The sequence below is a fragment of the Hyaena hyaena genome, unplaced genomic scaffold (genome assembly GCF_003009895.1).
Source record: "Hyaena hyaena isolate Hyena2069 unplaced genomic scaffold, ASM300989v1 scaffold_0, whole genome shotgun sequence".
NCBI classification, from domain to species: domain Eukaryota; kingdom Metazoa; phylum Chordata; class Mammalia; order Carnivora; family Hyaenidae; genus Hyaena; species Hyaena hyaena.
Genome location: NW_024080632.1, coordinates 14859483 through 14878648, shown reverse-complemented (window position 1 = coordinate 14878648; position 19166 = coordinate 14859483). Strand labels below are relative to the sequence as shown.

At 59.2% G+C, this 19166-nt stretch overlaps 1 protein-coding gene across 1 annotated transcript in view; it reads right to left on the bottom strand.

Moving 5' to 3' along the window:
• The window catches only part of FAM222A (family with sequence similarity 222 member A), a 56055-nt gene extending 40667 nt beyond the window's left edge, over positions 1-15388 (bottom strand). The window contains exon 1 of the mRNA XM_039226372.1: positions 14776-15388. The gene's annotated coding sequence lies outside the window, so the exon portion shown is untranslated. The remainder of the gene's footprint in view (positions 1-14775) is intronic.
• Positions 15389-19166: the final 3778 nt, after the last annotated feature.

Here is a 19166-nt window from a genome sequence, read left to right as displayed (position 1 = left end):
ATGTAGTCGCTGGACCTAGGACACATTTTGGCCCGGGGGGCAGGCACAGACGGGCACAGCCCAGCCCTGCTGTGGGTACCGGGCTCAGGGAGGGGGCGGTGGCGGCAGTGTCTCGGGGCCTGGCTGGGACACGCGCCGGCATGTGCGCGCGCGCGGCTGTGTGTGTTGCTGCCGCAGCTTCTATGCAAACATGTTAATTTGTTTTCATTTTGTGTTTTTTTTCCCTCGCAGGATAATTGGGTGAGTTTGAAGTCTTGGCGAGGCTGCTGATTATAGCTATTTGGGTGGTGCCCTCGCGGGGCTTCGGGCCCTGCCTCCTGCCTCTGGCGGTGAAGGCGGTGAAGACGGCGTCTGGGGGTGTCTCCCGGGCGCTGGGGGCTGCTGCTGGGCTCGGGGGGCTCTCGCTGGCTGGGGATGGAGAGCGCGAGACAGCCTGGGACCCACATCGTGCTCTCCACCCAGACAAAACCGTCTCCCTGAAGGGTACAAATCCCGCCCACAAACATCTTTTCTATGCCCTGTTTGCTGCGGGGGGTGGGGGGGGGGGTGGGAAGTGACATGGTTGCCAATATTTAAAAGAAAAGAAAAACTAAAACTTCCCCCCAAATTCTCCTTGTCTGGCTTGTCTTGAAAATAAACAAATGAGGGTCGCCTGGGTGGCTTAGTTGGTTAAGCGTCCGACTTTCGCTTAGGTCATGATCTCGCGGTTCGTGGGCTGGAGCCCCACGTCGGGCTCTGTGCTGACTGCCAGCTCGGAGCCTGGAGCCTATTTCAGAGTCTGTATCTCCCTCTCTCTCTGGCCCTCCCCTGCTCACGCTGTCTCTCTCTCTCTCTCCTAGAAATAAATAAAAAGAAAAAAAAGAAAAAGAAAATAAACAAATGAAAACTGGCAGCTCTGGAACCAGTGAGCCCACACCCCCACGAGGCTCAGTGAGGCACCTGCTTTCATTCATCATGTCACCTGCTTGGCCCCGGTGGGCACCTGAGGTTTCCACCCTGGAGAAGAGCACCACACACACGCACGCACGCGTGCACGGGCTCTGGGGTCACGTGGTCTGAGGCTCAGACCAAGGCTCTGCCCTCAATAGCTGTGTGGCCTCGGCCAGTGTCCGCCATCCCGAGGCTCTTTTTCCCATCTGTGAAACTTGGGAGGATTAAAATTAAGATGGATAAATTTCAGGAGCAGCATTGGGGCTTGGAAGGGTTGGCTCCCTTCTTGAGAAGAGGGCCGGCTGGGGTGAGAGCTTCCTGCTCCCCAGGTGTCCTGCACGTGACCCCATCCTGGGACAGGCAGCCTTGTCCCTGATCTGCTTGTATCCATTTCTCCGGCTGGGCAGGGACCAGGTCCCTGAGGCCAGGGCTGCGCCTGGGACTTCACAGACAGCCTACTGTGTGCCACAGCGAAGAGCTGGGGGAGGTGAAAAACTTGGGGTTCTGGTGGCAGAAGGCAGAGTATGGGACCTGGAGGGGGGGCGCAAGCCCCACCGGGATGGAAGAGGCGAGGTGGACTTACTCTGCAGAGAAGGTGCAGGTATGCGTGGAGTGTGTGCACGCGCGTGTTGGGAGGGTGAACAATGAAGGCGGCCCCAGTGGAAGCCCCGGTCTGACAAAGGCACAGAGCAGGGAATGGCCTGGTGGGTGCGAGCTGGGGTGTCAGGTTGCTACAATGTGCCATGGGGAGCCAGGTGGCCTCCGGGGCTGCCGGTGGGTTTCTGGGCCCCCCACCAGCCCATAGGGGATTGGTCAGTGTCTACAGAGGACAGCTGTCCAGTTGGTTGGGTGGAGGTCAGAAAGGGACTAAGGGCTCTGTGATCCCAGGACCGCTGACAAGTCCCCGAAGCTATGTGAGCCTCAGTCTGCCTCTCTGTAACATGGGGCTGCGGCAGGAACCCCAACAGACAGTCCCTGCCCTGTGTTTATGCTCCCAAGGCTCACCCCACATCCCTGCCACCTGCACGCTGCCTCACCTGTCGTCTCACCTCTCTCGGGAGGGGCAGGGGTGTTAGAGAGCCCAGGCCACATTCGTGAAGCCTGAGCATGTGGAGGCTCCAAGCTCAGCATTTCCCCCACGCCCCGGCACGTCTCCAATGCAGGGATTCTATTCCATCCCTGCTGGACATGGAGACTCAGAGAAAGCTGAGCGGGTAGGGCAGCCTTCAGCGAGGTCCTGTCCTCGACTGCCACTAAAGCTACAGGGGCCAGTGCAGAGCCTGGCCAGGACAGAGGGACGGAAGGGATGCCTGGTGCCTGCCCAGGGGTCAAAGGCAGCCGACAGCCTCCCTAAAGCTACCTGGGCAGCTGAGACGGGCACTTCAGGCTGCGGCCCCGGGTTCCGGGACCCAAGACCAGCAGGGCATCAGTGGCAACTCCACGGAAAGAAAAGGCTTTGCAGTTGGCCAAATTCTGGCCCTGTGAGCAGCTGTGAGGATGGCCAGTCGGCTGTCCTGAGCCTCTCTTTACCGGTAAGAGGACTACTGCCCTTGACCTGCCCGGGCTGGTGCTGACCCTCAGGCCAGGCGAGCCCCCTCCTGCCCCAGCCCATCTGCGGGCCGCGGGATGATGGCAGCTACCATTCCTGAAAACACCGACTGTGCGCTGGGACTTTTATATTTATCGTCTCCTTTCCGATCGCTTTACCTGCAGGGCTGGCGGAGCGTCTGGCCTGGTGCTGGCACATACTAGGACTACCGCCAACCAGGTCATGACTGCCCTTGGCTTCTCGAGCAGCCAAAGGTCCCAGAAAACAAAAGCAGGCAAATAATGGTGGCGGGTGGTTTCGGGGGAGAGGATGACAGGCTCCCTGGCTAGTCCCCCGGGGCTGGGGGCAGACCCCTGTGGAGGGCTCGGGCCTCCCCGGTCACACAGGGTGGCAGCTGGCAGCACCCCCTCCCCCCACTGAGCACCACACAAAGGGGCCTCTATTCCCTGCTCTGAGCATTTATCCCTGGCCGGCCGCGCTGCGCCGCCCTCTCCCCGCTCGGCTGGTGGCCCAGCCTGGCCCGAGCCTACTCGGGCCCACACAAAGACCGGTGTGTCCCTGCCAAGCCAGCCTGGCCTTAGAAGACCCCATCCATGGGGAGCAAGAGAGCTCAAAAGGGGCCTGGGGAGGGTGCATGCTGTGTGGCGAGGCCTTGCGTCCAGGCCGCGATGGGGAGGCGGCTAGGAAGGTGTGAAAAAGATTTCGGGGCCAATGAACCTGAAGGTGGCTCCAGCTGCCCCCAGCTGTGCATGTAGCCGTTGGTCAGTTTAGACCTCAGTTTTCTCATCTGTACAATGGAGATGATGCCCAACTTTTGGGGCTCCTGAGGGCTCAGTGCAGGGGCTAGCACACAGTCAGCACCTCAGAGCCAGATTAGAGGCAACTGGGGGAGCCCCGCCCTGGGGTTCTGCAGGCCCCCGGGGAGGGAGGGGACACGGCGCCCCCTGTGGACCACTCCATCCCCCACTCTCCATCCAGCAAGGTCCTCCTAAGCTGGTGCTGACCTTCGTGAGGCCCCTCCTGCCCCCGCCCATCTGCAGCCCACAGGATGGCACAGCTATCGTTTAAGAAACACCAACTGTGTGCTGGGACTGCCAGGTTTATCGGCTCCCCTCGACCCTGAGAGTGTGCGGCGGGGGTGACACAGTGGTGACAGGCTCTGCAGTCCAGTGAGCCAGGTCAGATTCCCAACCCCGCTTCCATCCGTGAAGCTCCGCACGCTCCCGGCGGTCAGAAGGGCAGCCGGCTCTCCAATGGCCGGTACAACAGCCCGGTGAGAACAAGCCGCTGGCTGCCCTCAGCCCAGGGCACGGCCTGAACTCCTGACCACCGACCTGTCACTCCCAACTCACAGATGGGGAAACTGAGGCCCAGCTGACAAGCCATTCCATGCTTGGTGTGCTGGAGGGCGACAAACCTGCTGGATCACTCCGGGAGAGGCGCTCAGGGTTCGAAGCCGACAGAATCCGGTGGATTCTATGTGACTCCCCCTTTTCTGCTCGAGGGTTCTGCAAACGTGTTCTGGCAGTTTTTTGCTCGTTTCACAGCCGGCCTCGGCTCCATGGGCCATGCGGCCCGCGGAGGGTGGGACAGGAGACCTGAGCCTGGGGCCTGACCCACCCCCCTGGCTGCCCTCCAGAAGCCCTCACCCTGCCGCACAAGGTCCCCCTCTCCTCTCTCCCACCGGCTCGGGGCGGCCAAGTGAGCAGCGGAATACCGAGTAATTAAGCCGGCGCATACTATCCGGGCGCCCAGGAACACTGTGGAGGTTCCCTTTTATGTTTATAGCAATTGTATGAAAATGTGCAACATGGAGCGGCACCAGCTGACAAATGAGACGAAACAGACAGGATTCCGGGCCGGCTTTTTTCCGGGCCTGATTGGCATTAATTGTGAGCGTTTACAAAGCACAACTCGGCGCCTGACATTTGCTTCAAGCGAACATTTCCTTCTAATAGTTTTAATGATTACAACGGGAGCTGGTGATCGCTGCCGGGTGGGGGGCGGGCTGCCTGGGGCCTGGCCTGGGCTCCTGCCAGGGCTCTGACCAGCCTGTGCCCGCCTGGGTCCCAGAGGACCTGCAGGAGGGCTGCACCAGGTCCCGGGCCGTGGGCACCAGGACCCCCGCTTGGGACCTGGCTGCCAGCACATGCCAATCTGCTGGCTTGTTAAGTTGATGGGCAAACCCCACAGGCACAGTGATCCTGGGCGCAGACCCGGGGCAGGAGGAGGGAGGGCGGAGGTGTGGCTCCGGGGCTGGAGGGCCTCAGATCCCTCATCTTAGGACGTGGGGTAGGAAGAGCCCCACAAACACTGGCAGCTCTTTCTCTGCCATGTGACCTTGGCCAAACCCCCTCTCTGCTCAGTGCCTGCCCTTCTTCACCTATAACGTGAGCAGCAGGGACCTGGCTGGCAGAGGCACACAGGTCAGCACTCCAGTGCCAGCTGCAGGACCTCGGAGGAGGCCCTTGATCTCTCTGAGCCTGTTTTCTTCATCTGCAGAACTGGGGGTTCAGAATCCCCCCAGACTGCAGACTGGTTCCTAGACTCCCACAGAAAGGGTGGAAAAACCCTGGATTTCTGGCCAGCCACGGAGCCCGTGTCTCAGGCCCTCCAGGAGGGTCTTCTAACCCCTTCACTTGCTCACACACACTGAGTGTCCTCCTCAGGAACCTGGGAACAAAGCAAAGACCCTTCCTTTGGGAAAGAGACACGACAGATATAAATGCACTTCGGATGCGATATCCCATCGACTTATCCCCATCTTACAGAGGGAGCAACTGAGGCACAGAGAGGGAGAAATGAAGTCACCCGGGCAATCAAACCCTGGCAAGGCTGCCTCAGAGGGGAGTCCTCTCGGACCCACCTGATGACCAGTTCACTTGGGTCGCGGGTAAAAGTCCTTTCTGAGGGCCTGCGGAGGGCTGACCCCTCAAGAGGGTCTCATCTGGGTACCGTGGCAGGAGGCCCAGATCACCAGGAAGAAAGGAAATCTGTGAGGCCCTGGGCAGCCCCTTCCTGCTGGGCTAGAAATGAAAGAGGAAGCTCCTCCTCTGTTCCCAGGACACCATTCTTTCCCACATTTCCATCAACGCTGGGCAGGGCCCACTCCGGGACAAGTCTTACTGTAGACAACATGCAAACAGGATCAGCGAGAGGTGGCTGCAAAAGAACAGCGGGTTCCTGGACAACTACATGGCACGTGCAAAGGCCCAGAGCAGTGAAAGAATTAGGGCGGGGCGGGGGGAGGGGGGGTTCAAATTGTTCAAAGTTTGAGGAGGTCATAGCCTCTCTTCAGCAGCCACCCCGGTCCCACCCAGCCCCCTGGCTTTGCCAGGCCCTCTCTACAGGAAGTCCCCTCAATGGGTCCCTGCTCTGTGCGTGGCTCCAGCCAGAAAAACCTCAGCAAATGTTTCTTTTGGAGTCAGTGTGGGGTGTGGGGCAGGGAGAAAAAAAAATTTTTTAATGGGGATTTTTTTTTTCCCTTTTGCATATGGTGGCACAGATGGGCCCATGATCCATAAAAACTGTTTGCAATTAAACTCCCACTTTGCATGGCTGGGTTTGTCAGTTGTTTGAACCTCGAGTGTGGGGCTCCACACTGACAGGGAGCTGGGGCTCAGGGCAGGGCGGGGCCGGGTTCTGCGGGACGGGCGGAGGCCCCGAAACCTGCCCTGGGCTTGGGGCCCAAGCCGATGGGGGGCAGGACAGCCAGGCCAGCTTCCTCTCTGGGCACCCCCCAGCCCTCGCCAGGAGTCGGGAGTGTGGCCAGGCGGTTGGGGTGGGGCTTGGCAGGGTTTCCCAGCCCGGCAGAGACTTGGCTAGGGCTTGGTGCCCCGGCTGTGGGGGTAATGAGGGGGGAGAGAGAGGAGCTAATCACCGCTCAGCCCTGCCAGAGCCTGGGTCCGGGATGAGCACAGGCAGGAGGGTGGGCGAGCAGCGTGGGCCGTGATGGGGGTCCAGTAAGTGGAGTGCACTGGCAGGTTTAAGGCTGAGGAGCCAGGCGGTGCCAGGAAGGACCGCCAAGAGCCAGAATTGGCTCCTCCCCCGTCCCCAGGGGAAGTGGCCAGGCCTCCGTATGCCTCTGTGAAGCAGGTAGGGAAATCGAGGCAAGCATCGAGAATATCTCAGGGGCCCGGGCTTCCGTTGCCAAACCAACAGGCTCTCCGCATTTGGGAGCCTTTGCAGAGGGCTTCTAGAATAGGGACAAGGGGCCTGCGCCCCTTCTACTGCTCTTGGCCTCAAAATGCCAGCCTGCCGCCCCAGCGGCCACCCCGGGGATGCTCGCTTGTTTGGGTTAACAAATGTATCATTTGGCTTTGGGAAATCCTGAGATCGCTAATAATTGTTCCCTGATGAAAAGAAATAAGGCCCTGATACCCCCTTTCCCCCGCCCCTTCCAAGCTGGGAAAGAAAAGTCATAAAAATAGCTTGTTATCTCACCTATTGAGGCTCCGACTGGATGTTACTGCTAATTGGGTATAACATCCTTGTCTTGTTCTCTCAGAAGCTAAATCAAGAAAGCGCCACTGCTGCGAACTAATTATATCTCCGGCCTGCAGCCTGCAGCTTGTCTTTCCCTTTATTGAGTTAAAAAATGGTCACGAACCTTCATCTTTTATCCCCCCAAGCACCGGGTCCAGGCTGCCCGCCAGACATGGACAGCACTGCAGGAAGGTCTACGAGGGGCTTTGGGGACGGACAGCAAGGTGAGGCGTGCTGGGCGGTGAGCCTTGGCCCCTGGGGCCCACCTGGCTCCCTCCCCTGGCCACCGCCCCAGGCCTCTGGCCTCTCTCCTCCCTGCAGCTGGGCCCCTGTCAGGCAGGACAGCCAGGCCACTGAGCACTCGGTCATTTATTCCTTCCACCTGTTCAAGGTAAGGCTTCAGGTAGGGCAGGGGCAGCCCAGAGCACCGGCCGACCTCGCCCTGGGTTCAAGGAGATGCGGAAGAAAGACGCTGAGATGGGAATGGAGCTTTCTTCTGCTCAAAGAGCTACTACCACAGGTCCCTACCACGGAGTCCACATGCCAAGACCAGCCCTGGCTCCTTCCAACGGCCCCCCGCCCCCGTGTCTCCATATTCCAGCCACATCTAGCCACATGCTGGTCCCTCAACCCACACTTAGTCACAGCTGCCAGCCTGCCTCCGGGCTGCTTCTCACGCTGTTCCTTTCCCCCAGAGGGGGCCACCGTCCCTTCCTTAGAAGACTTAGCCCTACCTGTCAGAAGCCCACCGGGCTTTAAGGCCTTCCATGACACCTTCTCCAGGAAGCCTGCCCTGTCTGCCTGCCACCCTCAGTCCTGCTTCAGGCTGTGGACCTCAAGACCGGAGTGTGATGGTCAGCTAGCCACTCAGCGAGGGCATTACCCTCTTCTGCTTACTGGCTCTGAGCCTCAGTTTTCTCATCTCTAAAATGGGTTAAGATTACTTGCTAGAGGTGCTGAGGGGCATGTTGCAAGTGCTCTGCAGAATGATGAATGACCGAGTATCCAAGAAGGACCAAGCTCTCAGGAAGAGCTCACTCAGTGCTATTATTGTTATAAAGACTGAAAGCATCTGGAATCACCTGGAGCACTTGCAATGAGCAGGCACCGGGCCACACAGACAGGTTTGGTAGGGCGCTGGAGGAAGGGAACTTACACCTCAACAAACAGTTCCTATGACTGTTGAACAACCAAATCCTCAGCGAAGGTCCCCCAGAGGCCCTTATTCTGGTAGCATATGGAGATGGGCCCGTGTGGCCTATGAGCTCGTCAAGGCCACGCAGGCAAGCCGGCTTCAGCTCCCAGGCCCCACTGGTGGATTGGAGCTGCCTGCCCGGCGCCCTGGAAAGAACCCAAGGTCAGGGGAAGAACTCAGCAGGGGAAGAGAGCAGCGATTGATTGGCGAGGTCTGCCAAGGGCACAGCAGTGGAAGGCAAGCCAGGCCTGCCACAGATTTGCCATCCTTGACATTTTACAGAGGACGCAGCTGAGGCCGGGCTGGGGTGGGAGGTAACTCGCTCAAGGTCGTGCGTTCCATAAACAAAACAGCTGGCTCAGAACTAGATCCCCTCCGTCCCTGCCCAAGGACCCTCCCGGGACAGCCCCACCCCACCCACCCAGCCTGGTACTCTCACGGGGGGAGGGGGGACAGACAGGAGCTTGCACGGAGGGCAGAGGGGTTCTGTCATCCTGCCGCGAGGCCCTGGGCTGTCATTTTGCCTTGCTGGGCCTCAGTGTCTTCAGGTATACAACCGGGATAAAAACACCCTTGCCACAATCATATGGGGATTACATGACTGGCCAAAATGCCCAAACAGAAGCTTAGTCTGGAGCGTTTAGACAGAAATCTCCAAAGTCAGCAGTCGAAAATACCTCCTTCTCCATGGAGCCCTCCCTGGCTATCCCAGCTGGTAGAAATAGTTTCTACCTCTGATTTCCCAGTGTGCTTTGAGGGCAGGGGCCACATCTGGCTTGTTCACTGCAGCCCCCCCTGCTCCGGGCACAATGCCTGCACACTGTGAATTCTCGTACTGTGGTGACAGCCCCACTGCACTATGATGGTGTGTCTGAGGCCTCACCACCTTTTAAGGCGACTGGGCTCGTTCATCTCTGCGTCCCCAGCACCTGGCGGGGAGCCTGGCACGGAGCCGTGATCTCTCTGAATGAACGGATGAATAAAGAGTAAAAATAGCAGTTCCTGTTTACTGCTCGCTTGCTGTGGGTTACTGCCAAGCCTCGCAGCTGCCCTCCCAGGCAGACCCCCGGCCCATCCGACAGATGAGGAGACTGAGGTCCTGCGGATGCTCAGGGCCAGGGCCAAGCCCCAAATTCAGGCCCAGGGACTGCAGGGTGGAAGGCCCCACCACCTCTGCACCTACCAGTGCCAAGCTCGGACCTGGACCCCATGGGGCAGCTGCCCCTGCCTTGGCAGCGCGTCCCGGAGCAGACAGCTGGCGGCTGGACCTGCCCCCTCCTCCGAGGGAGACCCCCCTCCCCACAGACTCTGGGTCATTAAGTTCTGCATCATTAAGTCCTTGTCCCTAGGAGCCTGTTCTCAGCCAGCCTCGGCCTTCCCCCCTGACCGCCCAGGTCTTTGTCCTCTGTGCCCTCTGCACAATGGCAAGGGCTCCCAGGGCCCCAAACAGCTGCTGTGGCCAGGATGCTGGTTTGCTCTGGGGCCAGGGAGACTGGCTGGGGCCTGTGCCTGAGCCCACCCACTTCTGAAGGGCTCAGACTCACCCGAGGACACTGCACACTCAAGCTCATCTCATCCACAAGCCAGGGAGAAAACTGTTATTACTTCCTTGAACAGATGAGAAGCGTGAGGCCCAGAGAGGTGAAGTGGCCTGTCTGAGGACACACAGCCAGTGAGAATGCAAGAGCCCAGGGTTCTATCCTAATCTGCAACTCCTGGCAAAGGTTGCCAGACTGACCTCTTCAGCACCAACAACATACCCCACCCCACTGCCGCCCCCTCCCCCCACCCCAGAGGCCTTCACTGGCTTCAGGCTGTTCTGCCTCTGGACATGTCAAGTACTTAGTTCAGCACTCAAGACCCTGCATACCCTCCTAGTCTTTCTCCCTTTACTTCTGCCCTCTTATAAGCTCCCCTGCCCTTCCTGGTCATGCCACTGAATCTCAAAGTCCCTCTGCCAGCAACATCATCTCTACTCCATGCTGGGCAGATCCATCCAGTCCTCAGGCTGGAGGGAATGAGCCCCCTCTGTCAGGAAGCCCTCCGTGACCAGCCTGGTTTTTCCCTCCTCCATGTCTCTCCTCCAGCCCTGCTCGGGCTCTGACCAGAAATCGAATTAGTTGCAAACTCATCTTCCTCCCTGTGGAGGCTGTGGGCCACCCGATTCCTTAGAGCTCTGCCACCTGCCCCGAGGCCGGCAGGGTGTCCTTGCCCACCCCAATGCCCAGCGCCTGAGTGGACCCAGGGGGTGGAGGAGGGGGTGGCTGGAGCCCAGGCTTGCTCCTTCATCCTCCTCTAGCTGGCCATGCTGTGTCCTGCACCCCCACTTCTGACCACCAACAGACTTTATACTTGTGCTACTTCCTGGCTTTGTGACCTTGGGTAGTGAAGTAGCCTCCCTGTGCCCACGTCCCCCTCCCCCCCAAGTAAAATGGGGGTGGTAGCAGCACCTGCATTTCTTAGGGCTATGACATCCACCCTGGGGGGTACACAGGTGACTCTCTCCAGGCATGCTCACCACTATTGTTTCTGTCTGCACCCCTACCCGGTGGCCAGCACATGGATTTGGGGGTCCGAGAGGCTCAGGTTCCAACCACTTACTGGGTATGTGATTCTGGGCACGTGGCTCGTATTCCCCAGGGCCTCTATTTCCCCATCTCTGAAATGGTACTAACTCCGCCCACGCAAATGCAACCCGGATTCATGCGGAACCCCTCTTTTGTTCGAGGCAGGCGGTAGGCACTGGGATATTTCTCAACTAACGAATCAATGGTCCAGGTGTAAGGAATCCATCCCCCTTCCAGCCTCCTCCCCGCCCACCCCAGCCTCCAGAATCCCCTTCCCCACCCCCAGCCCAGTGCAGACTAAAATAGTCATTAGGCAGATTTCAAAAGATGTCAGTAGCTTATAATTATAGTCGACATCCTTCTGAGATAAAAGTGATTACCTTGGATGCAAATCACTTAGCAACCAATCAGGGCGGTGGGCGGTGCCCGCGGAGGTGACCGGCCGGCGTGTGGCCCTCCACCCGCAGTCCGCCCGGCACAGGCGGAGAAGGCGCACAATAGCTCTTGACACGCAAATGGGTTAACACAATAAAGGCGGCTCCAGCCGCTGCTGGGGGAGAGCAGCAATTCCCGGCCCGCGGGAGGTAATAAAGCGGCCCTTTTGTGCGCGCCTCCTCGTTCTCACCCCCGCCCCGAGCCCAGAGGAATCGCCGCCTGATTGAATTACGGTTCATGAATATGAGCTGCTCGGTTTGCTTCCTCGGGTTTGTGAGGGGCAGGAAGGTGGAGGGGGACAGGAAAGGTTGGGGAGGGGCCCCTAGCCAGGCCCCGGCCGAGCTCAGATGGGAGCCACGTGTGCTCACCACGTGGGGTGCACTGGGTAGGTGGGTGGGAGACCCAGCGAGGCAGCTGGAAGGGTCCCTGCCTACCCCGCAGCCTTTCTTTGGCTCCAGGAGAGGCAGGAAATGTCATTCAAGGCCCTGTTCTGAGGATGAGGCCCAGAAAGGCAAAGCTACTCACCAAGGTCACACAGCCAACAAGGGTGGACCCATTCCATAGCCTGGCTCTGAACCACGAACCACTGCCCACCACTGGGGGTTAAGCAACGCAGCCCAGCCCCGCCCCCTACCCGGCCAGAGCAACTGTGGCGCTCAGAAGGGATAGGGGATGGGTGAGCTTACATGGAATTAGACAAGTGATAAGGATTACTGGGGGCTGGGGGGAGGGAGCTAACCTTGAGAGAGGAGACTGCCCGGGGTTACCATCCCCGTTGAGGGAGCCCTGCCGGGTCCTCTCCCCTGCTTAAACCTCTCCCATCTACTCAAGTCTCGGGGACACACCCACCCGGAGGCCACCCCCTCTCATTCAGCACACCCCAGCACTTGCAGGCCGAGCCCAAGGACCAGAACACTGCGCGCCTCTGCCAGGCAGATCCCTATTTGTCCTGAGAGTCACCTTGTACCCCTCCCAGAGGGCCCTTCTCAACCTCCAGGCTGGGTCACGTGCCACGTGTACCAGAGTTGCCACTGACCAGTCTACATCCTTGACTTCCCTACCAGCTAAGTGCCTCCTGAAAGGGTCCCTGCAGTAACTGGGTGAAGCCTCACCCCGCGCCGAGGGGAGCCCTGAGGGGCAGTGACAAGGAGCCTAGGGCCAGCTCTCTCAACCCCTCTAGCCAGGCAGGCTTCCTGTCCCACCTTCCTTCCCCCAGTGCTGGAGAAAAGGGGTGCCAGGGGTGAGGGGAGCACACTGTCCCCAAGGCCCGGACAGAAGTTGCTGCTCTGCTCAAAACTATCCTGTAGGTAATGGGGAGGCAGGATTCACACCCAGGTTTCGGTGCAGGAAGGAACCTGGTGAGGCCAGACTCCCTCCATAGCCAACAGCCCCCAGACTTTTGCAAGGACCCGGTCCAACAAGTGGCATAAGGCGTCCTCCACCCGTGGAAGGGTGCGGGAAGACCTGTGGACTCCGTAGCCAAGGCACGTCAGAGCCAAACCTCTGAGGCTGCCTGGCTGAGCACCTGAGCCTGTTTCTCGTCTGTAAAATGGGCCGCAGCACACAGGCCACTCCAAGCAGTAACTGAGATCCTATACAATGCTTGGCACACAGGGAGACGCTGGGTAAGCTGGCACTCCCTCCTGCTCGTCGCCTGGTGCTATTGCCAAGCCCAGGGAAGGGAACAGAAGGAATTGCCCAATTCTGACAGCCTTTCCCTCCGCTTTGGCTGTGGAAGTGTAAATACTCCACGGAGGGCCTCCAACTGCCTGTGTTTGTGGAGCTCTGGCGCGCGCTCCGGGTTTGTTTCTAAACCGGGAAGCTTCGAGAGGCAGTGCAAACAGCCCTTCTGCCCACCTCTCCCACTTCTCCCCCCATCTGCTGTTGCTCTGTCCTTGGAAGCCTGTGTGTTTAACGACACCATTTCAGCTGGAAATATCATCTCCCTGCCAAGCCCCCAAAAGCAGCTCCACTGATATTTATTGACCTGTTAATCTAGCTGGAGAGCTGGGTAGAAGAAGAGAAAAAATGCTGGCTGCGGAGAGACGAGGGCCTGGCTTCTCATAATGACCCCCACCCCCGACACACACACACACACACACACACACACACACACACACACACACTTCCCTCTGCTCTCACCCAACCCCACGCTGAAGCAATGACAGTTCTCTAACCTTTACCTCAAAATGTGATCTCGGCCGTTTCACCCACATCCGACAATGGTAGCAATTGCTGGAAGGAACTCAGAAAAGAAATCAAAGAACCAGCAGTAGGATACTAGCTGGGGGTTGGGGGGATCTCTGGGCCTTCACAAGGAACACCCCAGTGCCTGGAGGGTGTGGGGAAGAGAGGGCTGGTGCCTGACCCCCATCAAAGCTGGCCCCTGGCAGGGGCACACTTCATTCAGACCTTGGCACCGACGGGCCTGACTTGCCCTCCGTTCACTTAATGAGCACCACACTGTGCCTGTCAAAATCATCTTAAATACCAAAAGGCGAGCAGAGCAGACAGGAGTTCGGGCTTGGCCAAGACCCTTCATCCTGGGGCTGTGCAGCAGGCGGAACCCAACTTGGGGGGTGGCAGGCAGCAGCTTTCCTGGCTGGGGGAGCACACACTTTTTCCTGAGTGAAAGTGGCCTGTTTTAAGGCAGGGGTCCCCCATCTCTCCAAGGACCCTGGGAACTTCAGCCTGCTGGATGTGTGTATGGTGGGGTTTGAGGCTTTTGCAGTAGCATCCCTTTTGAAAGCATAAAGTTGCTCTGTTTGGCAGTCCTGAGCCCCCAGGCAGTGCCAGGCTATATGGGCAAAGCTGAACACCTGTCCTTGGGGGGAGGAGCTTCAGCAGGGACAGCTGGCACTGTGCTTCCCTCCCCCACCTCATCGAAGAGCTGGCGATTTAGGTCAGAGGACTATAGTTGAGAGTGGGGGAATCTGCCTTCACCCCTCCATTACCCAAAGGCATCAGGTCCCGCCTGGGGTTACCACGACCCCGCCCCCTCCGGCCCTGGGTCAAGGCAAGTCGCGGCGCCCCAGCAACCCGTGACGTAGGAAGCCTGGCAGTGACGTCACGCTGTGGCCCCACTGGGGCACCCACCATCCTTGCAAGATTTTTTGAGGAACGAGGGCTGTACAGGAGACCCTGCTATGGTCTAGCCTTGGGGGGGCACAATCTTCAAACGCAGCCACCTGCATGGCCAGGGCTCTACATCCCCCTCTGAGCTGATTTGTCCCCTGAGGCTCTCAGAGGCTGCTTGGAAGAACCCCAGGGTTCCAGCCCTCCATGACGCGGGAGTTCCCCGGGAATTTTCGGATGACAGAGCTGCTACCTTTGTCTGTTGGCTTTAGGGGTAGGATGACCTTTCCTCTCTGGCGGACGCCTCGCCCAGGGCTCCGTGGAGTCCCCACAACCGGCCCTCACCTCCACTCCGGCCGCTTGGCCGGTCTAGACAAGTTGCGGGTGAGAGGGAAAGGGGCTTGGGCGCGGGGGGAGACAAGGAGCACCAATGCTTCAAGATTCCCAACAGCTCAGGGCCCCTTTATTTCCGATCCGGCAGCCCAGAAGCCAGGGAGTGCCCCCAGCTCCAGCCCGGAACCCCGCCCCGCGCAACTCACCAGATCAGCCAGGCCGTTGAAGGGCACCAGGTCTCAGCGGCGACGACTCTCCGCTCGCCAGGTCGCAGCCATGCAGAGGCGGCAGAGGTTGCCTGAGGGAGCCCCCCTTGGGGGCCGATGCCTCTCTCCGGGTGGAAAGGGACGCTGTCGGTGAGGGTGATCCAGGCACCGACCCGCGCCGTCCGAAGTCGGCGGTGGCGGGTCTCTCGGCTCAGCGTGGGTCGTGCCCGCCCGGGACCCGGGCCGTGCGAGCTCTCAGGCGGCGCATCCTCGCCGGGGCCTGTGCTCACCGCGTCCGGCGGGCGGCGCTGCGCCTCCCCTCGGGGTCCTGCTCAGGGCTGCAGCTCGGCCCGCGCCGCTCCCCGGGGCGCCCTCTCCGCCCGCGCCAGGAGCCGGGCGGCCGCGGCCCCTCTCGCCGGCCCCAGCTGCAGCCTGTCTTTGTTGCTTCCTCTCGCTCGACCGCCCGCCCGCGGCTCGCAGCCCCCAGGTCCGCCCGGGGGGCGGGAGGGGGTCGTCTCCTCCGGGGCTGCACGCACCTGCAGCGGCCCCGACTCCTCGCCGGGCATGCACCGGCCCCCGCAGGTTGCAAAGAGCAGCGGCGAGAATGCACCGGCCCCTCCTCCTCCTACTCCAAGCCCGGGGTGTGGGGGGAGGGGAAGCTGGAGAGCAGCGGCAGCCGCGGCGGCGGCAGCGGGCGGCGGAGGCTCAGACGCAGTCCCGGTGGCCTCGGCGCCGCGAAATAACTGGTCTGGGTGGCGCAGGGCGGACGTGGGAATGGCCAGGAGGACGGTACACCGGGCGTGCGAGCTCTTGAGCTGCAGCAGGGGCGGCGCGCGCCGGGCTCTCACGCGCCCATGGCCCCTGGCGGCGCGCAGGGGCTCCCCGGGCCTCAGCCTCGCGTCGCCTGGCGCGCCCCGGCGCCTCGCCTCGCCTCGCCTCAGGCCCGGGTGCCGCGCGCAGAGTCCCGCAGGCGGCGGGCCCGGCTCTTCGCCTCCCCCGGCTGGAGCAGGCAGCCTTTCCGAGGGGCCGCTGGCCCGGCAGTCTTGCCCGCTGCTCCGCTCCGGCCCGACTGACAGGCGCGAGCGCCCGCAGCGGCCGCGGCGTCTCGCCCCCCGCCCGCCCCCTGCGATCCAGCCCAATCAGCGGCGGCCGAGAGGCGGTTACCAGGGTGACGCGGCGCCGCGTCCTGCGGGGGGCGGGGCCGGGGGCCGCCACGCGCGCTTTTCGCGGCAAAATTCAAAGGCCGGCAGGGCGGCTCTCCAACCTCCTCCCCCAAGCTGGGGTGGGGCGGGACTTGCCGCGCGAGGACTGCAACTCCCGGCATGCAGCGCGCCGGCGCCGGGCGGAGGGTCCCCGACTTGGGGCGCAGAGCATGCTGGTATTTGTAGTCCCTTTGTCGAGACGCAGCAATGGAAAAACCAGTATCATATATGGAGCACATATTTGGGGCAAGGCACTGTGCTAACAGCATTATCTGCATTGTTTCATTTAATCTTAGAAACAATCCTATAAGAAATTTGTTAAAAATAATAGCAAGTCGGGGCGCCTGGGTGGCTCAGTCGGTTAAGCGTCCGACTTCGGCTCAGGTCATGATCTCACGGTTTGTGGGTTTGAGCCACGCGTCGGGCTCTGTGCTGACATCCAGCTCAGAGCCTGGAGCCTGTTTCGGATTCTGTGTCTCCCTCTCTCTATGACCTTCCCCTGCTCACGCTGTCTCTCTCTCTCTCTCTCTCTCTCTCTCAGAAATAAAGCGTTAAAAAAAATAATAGCAAGTTAACTCTCATGTAATGAAGTACTCTCCCTAATCCTCACAACAACCCTTTACAGGGTTGGTATTATCATCCCTATTTTACAGATGAGAAAAACGATACAGTAGGTACTATTATTATCCTCCCTACTTATAGAGGAAATTGGGCCTAAGAGATGTGAAGTGACACGTTGTCCTGAGTGTTTTGGACATGACCCCAGGCATATTTCTGGCAGTGAATGAGTTTTGGCATCCCATTTGAGATCCGTGGACCACTAACTATAAACCCAGGCATTGTACTGGGCTCTTTACAAGACCCACCTCATGGTATCCACACCACATATATGGGAGGCAGGCCCTGGTGTTCTCCTTCACCTAACAAATGGGGAATCTGAGGCATAGTATCACCTGGTGTCCAAATTTTAAATCCATCAAACTGTACTGCACCTTGCCTTTGACTTTCTAGGCAGCCCCATAGGTTCTCCAGAGGTCTATTTGATAGCTCACAGGTGGCCTCCTTAGCAGTCCCATTTTACAACTTGAGAAGTTGAGTCCCAGGAGGGACAGTTCTCCCAGTTGCCACGTGTCCATTACACAGCAAGTTAGGGAGCCAGCTTTCCAGGAAAGACTTCAGGGTCCCTACAGAAATGCAAAGCCTCAGCCAGCTATGTCTGTGTGACCCCTTGGAGTCCACGGAACTTGGGTGGGATTCCAGCCCTGTTCTTGCTAGCTGTTGGTTTTGGACATTTATCTTCATGGCTCTGTGCCTCAGTGTCTTGTCTGTGTATCATAATTCCTATCTTAGGGGGTTCTTGTGTGGACGAAAAGTTATTGCTGGAAAGGGTTCAGAACACACTAAATGCTTAATAAATGCCAGCAGTGGTCATCCAGACATGGAAGGCTTTGAAGACCCTGGTGAATGTGCCCAGTGAGATGGGCTGCTTATAGTGGGACCCTAGCCTACTTTTAGGATCCAACTCACCCCCTACCCAGAGGTTGGGAGAGGCGCCCGAGGGGGAGCTCCAGGGCCCGACCAAGTAGGCCACCTGCTGCCTTATCTAGGGCAGGAGCTGGCCCTGTTTTAGGTCCTCAAGCGGCTGCCGCGAGCTCCATTCCCAGTAGCTCCTGGCCTCAGTGCCCTGCTCTAGTTCTCGCGGGCTGACCCACCCAACCGTCGTGGAGTTGGAGTGGGGGTGGGGATTTACCTGGGAACGTGATCCAACCCCCAGCTGCTTCTGCTCAGTCTGTTCCAGGGGCCAGCTGCCAGAGCTGTCAATGACATCTGGGCAGGTTGCCTGGGTAACACACTGGCTGGACCCGGGGTGTGGACAGGTGGGGAGAACACGGTGCAGGACTTGAGCCAGGTGCAGAGAGAGGGACAGAAACAACCGACCAACCGACCGACCAACAAACCTGGGAAGAAAGAGAGGAAGTGCAGAAAAAGGCTATGGGGCCACACCATCTATTTTCCAAAAAGTTTGGGATTTTTCCATGGTAGGTTACCATGACTTGACACCTACTATGTGCAGGTCACGTGCTCAGTGCTGTTTATATCACCTTCTATCTCCTCTTACCTTCTTAGCAATCCTGTGAGGTCTATTCGATTATTATCCACATCTTACAGCCGGGGAAGGCCATGAGACTTGCACAAGGTCACACAATGACAGAACCAGGTGCTGAACACCAGAGCCCCTGAACTTGATTTATTGCACCCTGTACCGGCCACTGATTGACTGGCTGTGGTGTTGAGGACAAGTTTTCTCTCCTCCTCTGGACCTCAGTTTCCTCTGGTGTACAATGGAGGGTGGGGCTTATAACTGAGCCCGGTATACCAATCAGGGTCTCTGGAGCTGGCACCCCTCCCTGACTTGGTAGCCCCCAAAGGTCCTACTGTGGTTCCAACGTGCAGCTGAGAGTTTAGCAGTTCTCAAAAGGCCCCTCCATCTCCGAAGGTCTGTGAGCTCATGAGGTGCTAATGGTAGGATTTCAGGCAGCAGCGGCTGGAAGACAGATGCATAGGCAGAGAGCTCAGTCTTCCAGGTGCCTCTCTCAGCCCTCCAGGCAGGTGAATGGCCTCACAGATGCTCAACCTCAGGTCTTCACTTATGCCCTCCCATAGTCACAGTGCCTACCTCCCTGAGGTCAGGCCCTCCCGTCAGTGTCCCCTGGCCCCCCAGTTCCCAGCCTCGATCCAGCCTCCCCTTGCTATTGGTCACATGCAATAACCCTGCATTATGTGAATGGAGACAGCGTCAAGATAGATTTGCCACGGTCCACAGAACCACCAGGCAGGCCAGCACTTGAATGCCGGCTCCAGCCAGGGGTTCAGGAGGCCCTGAAGGGGTTGGGGGACAGGCGGCACCTCAGCCCTCGCTGCTCCTGTGTACCTCCTGTATCCTAGCCTTGCTGAAATACCTGCACAGCTTCTCAGGTGTCTAACTTCCAGGTCTTTACCCATTCCGTCCCTTCCACCTAGAATATCCTCCCTCCAGGTAGGTGACTCTTGCTCCTCCTTCAGACTTCAGCTAGGGGTCGCCTCCTCTGGGAAGCCTTCCCTGACTATTGCCCTCCAGGCTGGAGAGCTCCCCCATTCCTAGATGTACCAGTCTATTTTATAATGGCCCACTTATTTGACAGTCTTCCC